This window comes from Bidens hawaiensis, unplaced genomic scaffold, assembly GCF_021521415.1.
Source record: "Bidens hawaiensis isolate Kalapana, Puna unplaced genomic scaffold, B.hawaiensis_p1.1 tig00006295_1, whole genome shotgun sequence".
Classification (NCBI taxonomy): domain Eukaryota; kingdom Viridiplantae; phylum Streptophyta; class Magnoliopsida; order Asterales; family Asteraceae; genus Bidens; species Bidens hawaiensis.
The window spans coordinates 1,334,792-1,342,338 of NW_027491420.1; positions in this window are offsets into that span (position 1 = coordinate 1,334,792).

Genomic DNA, 7,547 nt, shown 5'->3' on the forward strand with positions numbered 1-7,547 from the left:
ACAAGATCATGAAACACATGTTCCTACACCACCCACCTCTCCTATCCAGGACCCAATCATTACATCCCCTCCCTTGACACCACCAACTAAACCTACCCAAGAACACCATATTCAACTCCACCCACATCCCCTGTTAAAGAAACACATATCACAACACTTCCAACCTCCCCTCTCAATGAGACTATGCCAATTGAACCCATTCAAACCTCCCAGCCCATCCTCAATGAACCTGAAGCTTATAACCTACCTTCACCAGAAAAATCATCACCAGAACCTTTTTCAGAACATGATTTTAAACCCACTCAAGAAACCCCACCATCCAGCCCCAATATCTATGACATTATTTAAGAAAATGCAGCGCTAGAATTTGAGAACATTATGCTAAAGGAGAAAAATGCATTTCTGGATATATGAAACAGAGCCCTTGAAACAGCCCTGCAACAAGCATTATTAAAGATTCAAACCCTGAAGCACTCTAAGGTTGAGAAGACCTCAGATGCACCAAAACAGGGGGAGAATATTGAGGATGCAAGAGGATTGAAAGTGATTGAAGATCTTTATGCCAGTTCTGATGAGGAAAAAGTTGAAACTGGAACCTCAAATGCTCTAAAAATGATAAATCAAGAGTATGAGGGAGATGCTGGAGATGAGGGGGAGTCTTATGATGAAGAAGAGACCTCTGAACAAATCGAGTTAAGAAAGTTGAAGGGAAAAGGGGTAGCTTAGACAGAAGAGGATCTGCATCCTAAAGCCACTCCAAGAGTAACTTCTAGAGATGAGATACTACACAAGGATGATGTGATTGATCCAGATGTTGCTGAGGTTGAGTCTGTAAAAACAGTCATGAAACTCATGAATGAAGAATTGGCTGAAATGGCTAAAACTCATGTTGAAGAAGAAGATGAGATTAAACAAGAAGTGCTTGAAGCACTAATAGAGATGAGAAGAAGAAGAAGAAGAAGAACAAGAAGAAGAAGAAGAAGAAGAAGAAGAAGAAGAAGAAGAAGAAGAAGAAAGAATGAGAAAGGAGGCTGATGAAGCTATAAGGGCTGCATTGGAGTCTTTAGAAGCACCACAGACTGATCAACAAACTCCAACTGCACAGAATAATGATGAACCTGAGCCCTTACTGTGACATTCATGACAAAACAAGGTATACTATATTCATTACGTAACAAGTAAACGATAAATCGGTTAATTCGTAGTACTTAAACGAGTAACCGACCGATACTAATTATGACCCGTATACATACTGAGGGGTCATATACGAGTTATATATATGTTATAGAGGCTAACATATTGATATTTAGGCCTCAGTACGTTTAAAACTCTTTAAACGAAAAAGGTTTCGTTTATCGATACGCTATAAGCTTAAACGCAATCGTTAATATCAAAACAAGCATTGTAGCATCCGTTAAGCCGAAAAAGATTTATAAAACACTTATATGACATGTTCTAAGCAATCCGTGAAAATATTTTGGAATTTTACAACGAGTCAGTACGTTTTTCTTATTTTACAAAAATAAGCTGAAAAACACTCGTTTTTGCGTTATTTCTCACACCCGAATTAATTTTCTTGCGAAAAACCGAACCCGAACTAAATTTAAAGTGGGCTTTTCATGTTTGGGCTTGTATGATTAGAGAAATGGGCCAAAACAGCCCATTAAGGGCCTCCAAGGAGTTCCGATCGGCCAGTCCCCACCAAACATCACATTATTGTTTATATACATAACTTCATCCTTAAGCTTTTGTTATTCATTTTAACATACAAACTTTTGAAGTCCAAAGCAGCTCCATCTCTGCTCTATCAACCTTCCTTCAAAAACTCTAGGTATTTTGATTATTTCATCATTTTTAACTTGATTTCATTAACTATAATTAACATATAAACATGTTTTAGTTAGTTTTAAACATGTTTAACCATCCAAAAACCCTAAAAATCAAGTAAAACCATGTTTTGATGTTAAACATGTTTACAAACCAGGAACATATACTTTTTTGGTCAAAAACGCGGATTAGAACATGAATACAACGTTTTTACGGTTAGAAAGTTCGGTTTGAACCCAAAACCGAAACCCTAATTATCAAGGCTGTTACATGGATGATTTATGCTTGGTTTGATGTTATATGATATGTAGATATACTGAGTTTGCAACCCGAGACCCGGAAAGTCGTTTAAGCTAGCAAAATTCATCGAAAACCGACAAGGTAAACCCGTAACACTCGTTTAGGGGCTGTTTAGTATTAGGTTGTGACGTGCTTGTTGTTAGCTTATGAAAACTTTCAGGGACATTAGGGATCATATAAATGAGTCCCTGTTCAAATTTGGTAATTTTTCGATAAACGGAGAATATTTGGTGAATTTATTTCCGTTTATGAGCGTTTATTTGGGAAAAATAGCTAAACATATTGAAATATTATGAAACTTGGTTTTGGAGTTTAATATGTTATGGTAAGATCACTGGTAAAGTTTGGGAATCATTGGAAATGTCTAAGTATGGTTTGTGTAATCATGGCATAACCGAATTTTAACAGCCGAAAAACGCACAAAAAGACATTTTGTCAAAAGAGTTAGGTTCTGGAAATTTTTCAGGGGCTATGTAATAACATTGAGGTCATTGGTAAAAATTATCAGATTTTTCGGAGGTCGTTTGATATAAACGGGCCATTTATTACACGATTATAACCTATTAAATGAATTTTTATAAATAAATAATTAATCATAAAATTTCTGAAAATATTTTTATAAAATTCTCCATGTCTTAATGTATTTTTACAAAAATTTACATAATTTATATATAAGTACATATTTAGTTATGATTAATCAAAGATTTAAATTATAATTGTTTTAACGAAACCGGCAGTTTTGTGTTTAACGGACTGACTGGTATGTCAAAATGTCAAAAGTGGCCAAATATCATATTTTTGAATGATATTAATAAAAACAAACTTTTTACGAGAATTCCGGACAATTCGGGTGAATTGTGCGCGTTTTGTATAATCAAACCCGTGTAAAAACGGAAACGAACCCTGCAATCAAACCAGACACCGAAACTTTAAAATTCTTTCATAAATCAAATCATTTTATCAATCAATATATTTACTTAAGTTTTATGTGATCTTACCTAATCCCGAAACGTATAAACGATCAACTGAGCTAGGCTCGGAAAACGGTGAAACTGAGCCAAATCCAGTTTTAAACATTTCATAGTATACAACGTCACAATCTAAGACTATGGTCATGTTCTGGGCTTAACAGCTATACCCAGATTATCTATACAGACCGACTTAGCTTGAACACTGTACTAGTAATAACGATACGATACCGTTTATAGGAATCAGGCTATAAACGAGGCATCTGACTTATTGATACGTGATTTCTGTGCGAACTACGATAAGGTGAGTTTCACGATCCCCACTTTCTAAACTGTTTTACGAACTTTTGGGGTGAAAAGCATGTTTACATAAACTGATATACTTGAAAATGTGTGATGATGTGGATTATCTAAGTACTAACACTTGACAAGTCCCCACAAACACAAGTGATTAACTTCGTGCCGGTGACGTGTGGATAGTACTATCGGTTTGACAAACCCAACTGACAGAGCCGGAGGGGTATGCCGGAACATATGTAAACCCAGTTGCACATTGTCATTATATTTTTACATACTGCTATGTGGTGTTAGACATAGTACATACTTGGGGCAAAGTGGCTGTTAAATGCCAACGGGAGTGCATGGGCAGTGGAGGCCATGTGTTTTAGCTCGTTTCGGTTTCACTTGTGGCTTAGTATAATGCACAGACATATATACATACACACTGTAAACTTTACGAACTCGTGAACTGATTTCATTGATACTCGTGAAACTTGAAACTCACCAACTAGACGTAGTTGACCCGTTTTAACATGCTTTTCAGGTAAAGCAAAAGTGGAATGATTTGCTTACATGCTTGGTGTTAGAAGGAAAGTTGAATAGCTGTGAATAGACGCTAATATATTACTGAATAAGAAGCTCGTAAACCGGTTATGTGTTTTTCACCTAGTTTGTAAACATAGTACCTACCCATGTAATATAATGTAAATTAGTTTATGAATTTCTTTATAAACAATGTTGTTGATACCAGTGTTATCTGTTACATTCCCGTATTACGCTTCCGCAACTACCTAGTCGGGGTGTGACACTTACAATCTGAACATGAGCTTGAAGAACATGAAACTGAATTACCAAAAAGACAAGAGCTTGGTTTAGGTCCAGTAAATCCAATAGCCTCTGAGGAAGAAACAATTGAAATATCAGCTAGTTCAATTGGTAAAGTTAGTGATAATGAAAACTCTTACAAACATTCTAAATAAACCAGAAGGACATCATCCTGAAATTGTATCAGCTGCCAAAAAGGCTCAAAAGGACTTTATCAAGCACAGCAGTGATATGCAAAAAGAACCAAGAGTAGAAGAGGCGGTAGAAACAACTGAACCTATCATACATGAAGTTACTGAAGAGAATGAAGATACTCATGTCATGGAACCAATAGTTGAAGAGATTTTTGATGAAGAGCCAGTAACACAAACCACTCAGCCAATAATTACAGAAATTGTTGATGAAGAACTAAGGGATGTGCAAGAAGAACCTATCATTACTCGACCAACAGAATCAGAAGCTAAAGTGAGAGACTCCCTAAAAAGAAAAGAAACTACTGAACTTGTGACACCCAAGCCCAAAAGACAAAAATCCGTAAAGGTGAAAGTGTACAAAATAAGGGAAGCTAAACCAGTAGATGTTGAAGGGGATCAAACTATCCATGTTGAAGAATGATTGGAGCACTTAACAATCTTGATGAACCTATTGAACTGGATGATGAAGAAGAAAGAACATTGAAGGATGATGAAAAAGAAAATGAAGATAAAGCCTACTTTCTAAGCCTTGGATATGACAAGAAGTACATTGAAAGAATGTCAAAGGAAAGCATCATACAAGAGGCTGAAGGATGGAGAAGCCGAGAAACTCAAAGAGAATTCATGCTGAAGGCTGGCCATAGACCAACATTCTTGAACTTGCAGTCATTCGGAACTTTTGATCAGATGTATAAAAATGCTTTGGTTGATGATGTGGCCAATTACGTTGATAAAATAAGCAAGAAGAAGGAAAAAGAAAAGGCTAAGGCAGAGAAACTCAAAAAGAAGAAAGAAGAAGAGGCCAGAGCTGAAACTGAATATGAAGTATTGAGGGCCAAGCACAAGGATATTAAATTTTTTCAATTGCATGGCTACAAATATGACTCACTGATCAGTTTATCCTTTGAAGACCTTGAAAGAAAAGTACAAATGGTAAAAGACTCCCACAAGGACAAAAAGTCTTCTAAAGATTACATAAGAGAAAAGGAATTAAAGATGAGAATGGAGAAAGAAAAGGAAGAGGCTCAAAAGAAAGAAGAAGAAGTGAGAAAGTGGTTTGAAGACCCACAGAGAGTACAAATTTTAAAAGATATTGTGATGGAAAAAGGAATGTCTGAAGAAAAATTTAAGAGAATGCCTCATGAACAGTTGATTAACATATACAATAGAGAGCAAAGATTGTACTTGGAAACACAGAGAAAATTACAGGAAGACAGAAGAAGAATGGAAGAGTTAGTAAGGGCTAAAATGATGAGTGCCCTGCATAAAAGGGGTGCTAATATGGGAAGATTGTTGGTGCAAACTGATAAAACAATCAAAGAGTGGTATGAAGAGGTAGAGAAAGAACAAACAAAGAAGAATCCAATCAGCACAAGCAGAGCCCCCTTAAGGTCTGAGATTGTGAGGCCCAAACCATCAAGGACTTTAAATCTGCCCACACATCTCTACTTTGATAAGAGATCCAAGACCTTAAGGGTGCTCACTGAAGATAATGAGGAGACTCTGATTATCTTAGAAATGATTTGAGAAATTTTTCAGTCGAACAATTAAAGAAAATGGCATAGCTGGATTTGTATAACAATCAAAATAGAAGCCAACCTGCTAAGCAGTAGAGAAATGACCTCTCTAAATTCATTAAAGAACAATCTGAGAAGGGGTTTCCATTTCTAAAACAAAAGAAAAGAGAAACACACAGCCAAGCAGAGAGAGAGAGAGAGAAGGCGAAAGAGAATCAATGAAGTTCACATACTAGAACTCTCTTTGTTTGATTCAAAGAAGAGGAAAACCTATCAGGCAGGTAGCTCAAGTAGTAAAAGAAGAACATTAAGGGAGTGCTTAGCCATGAGATGTGAAATGTTGGAGCCAAATTCTGTTGTACAACAAAATGGAAGGATCTCTCATCTCACATATAATAGACATAATGATTCAATTTCCTTGAGGAATGCATCAGGAGGTACGATTGCAATGATCATGCATGATGAAGACCTTAGATTCATACATCCACAAGATCTTCAAGACATAGTAGATGCTGAGTTTCCTCTTGACTCTCAAGATGCTGTGGAATTGGATATGATTAAACAGAAGGCTGCCCTTGTTAAGCTCAAAAAGGAAAAAATCTGATACAAGAAACAGAAGGAGGAGATAGCAGAATGAAGACTTAATGATGATCATTTCATTTCTGTCTTATCTTTGTATTTTTATTTTATTTGTAATTTGAAATGTAAAATTTGATCTGTAATGCCCAAGTGGTAGAATTCCGTTATGTAATGAAATGATATTTAGCCAAAATTGATTATCTTTAGTAGGCTGATACATGAGTAACTATATGCAGGTGTGTTTTGGTGCATCTAAGCTTGTTCCAATCTAGGGGAGATTGTTGAGTCGGATATTTGCTAAGGAAGATTGGAATCTTCTCAACCTCCTCTGGAAATCAGCTAAGTATGGACTTCGAGCAAGCTTAGACGATCGAGCATGATTTACTGCCTCGAGCAAGGACTTCATAACATTTATGGTTAATTCTTCTAAGTGTTAAGGCTTCGAGCAAGCCACACTTCAACGAGTAAGAGTATTCTTCTATCGAGCATGGATTGCCAATCGAGCAAACAACTTGATCATTCAAGTTACAACCAAGTGTTACGAGCACAGGATGTCCGAGCACATGTTGACGAGCATGGATGCAATAAGAAGATGTCATATGTTCCAAGCAAGGACTTCGAGCATGGTTCAATCCCCCGAGCAAGATTTACTTCCAAGCATGCTAAAGATTGCTCAATAATTCTCAAGACAGGTTGAAGGCATCAAGAAGAATGGGCGTGCTCGATGGACTAGTTCGAGAAAAGCATGGATTGTCAGGAGGAATGAAGCCTACTGGAGGAGAATATCTTCACTGAAGATATTCCTAAGTAATGTATGCTCGAAGACACTCATCGAGCATACCTTGCATATTGAGTTTGCTCGAGCAAGATACTTATCATGCTCGAAGACTCTTACACTTGTATTTGTATTTGTCTTTCATTATATAACGATTAGGATTCTAGACGGAATGTCAGGGTCTATAAATAGGATCCTAGGTTTCTATTTAGAAGACAGATAACGACACTGGCAATAGACGCATTACGAGAAAACATTCTAAACGAATATTCTTTTGTTTCCC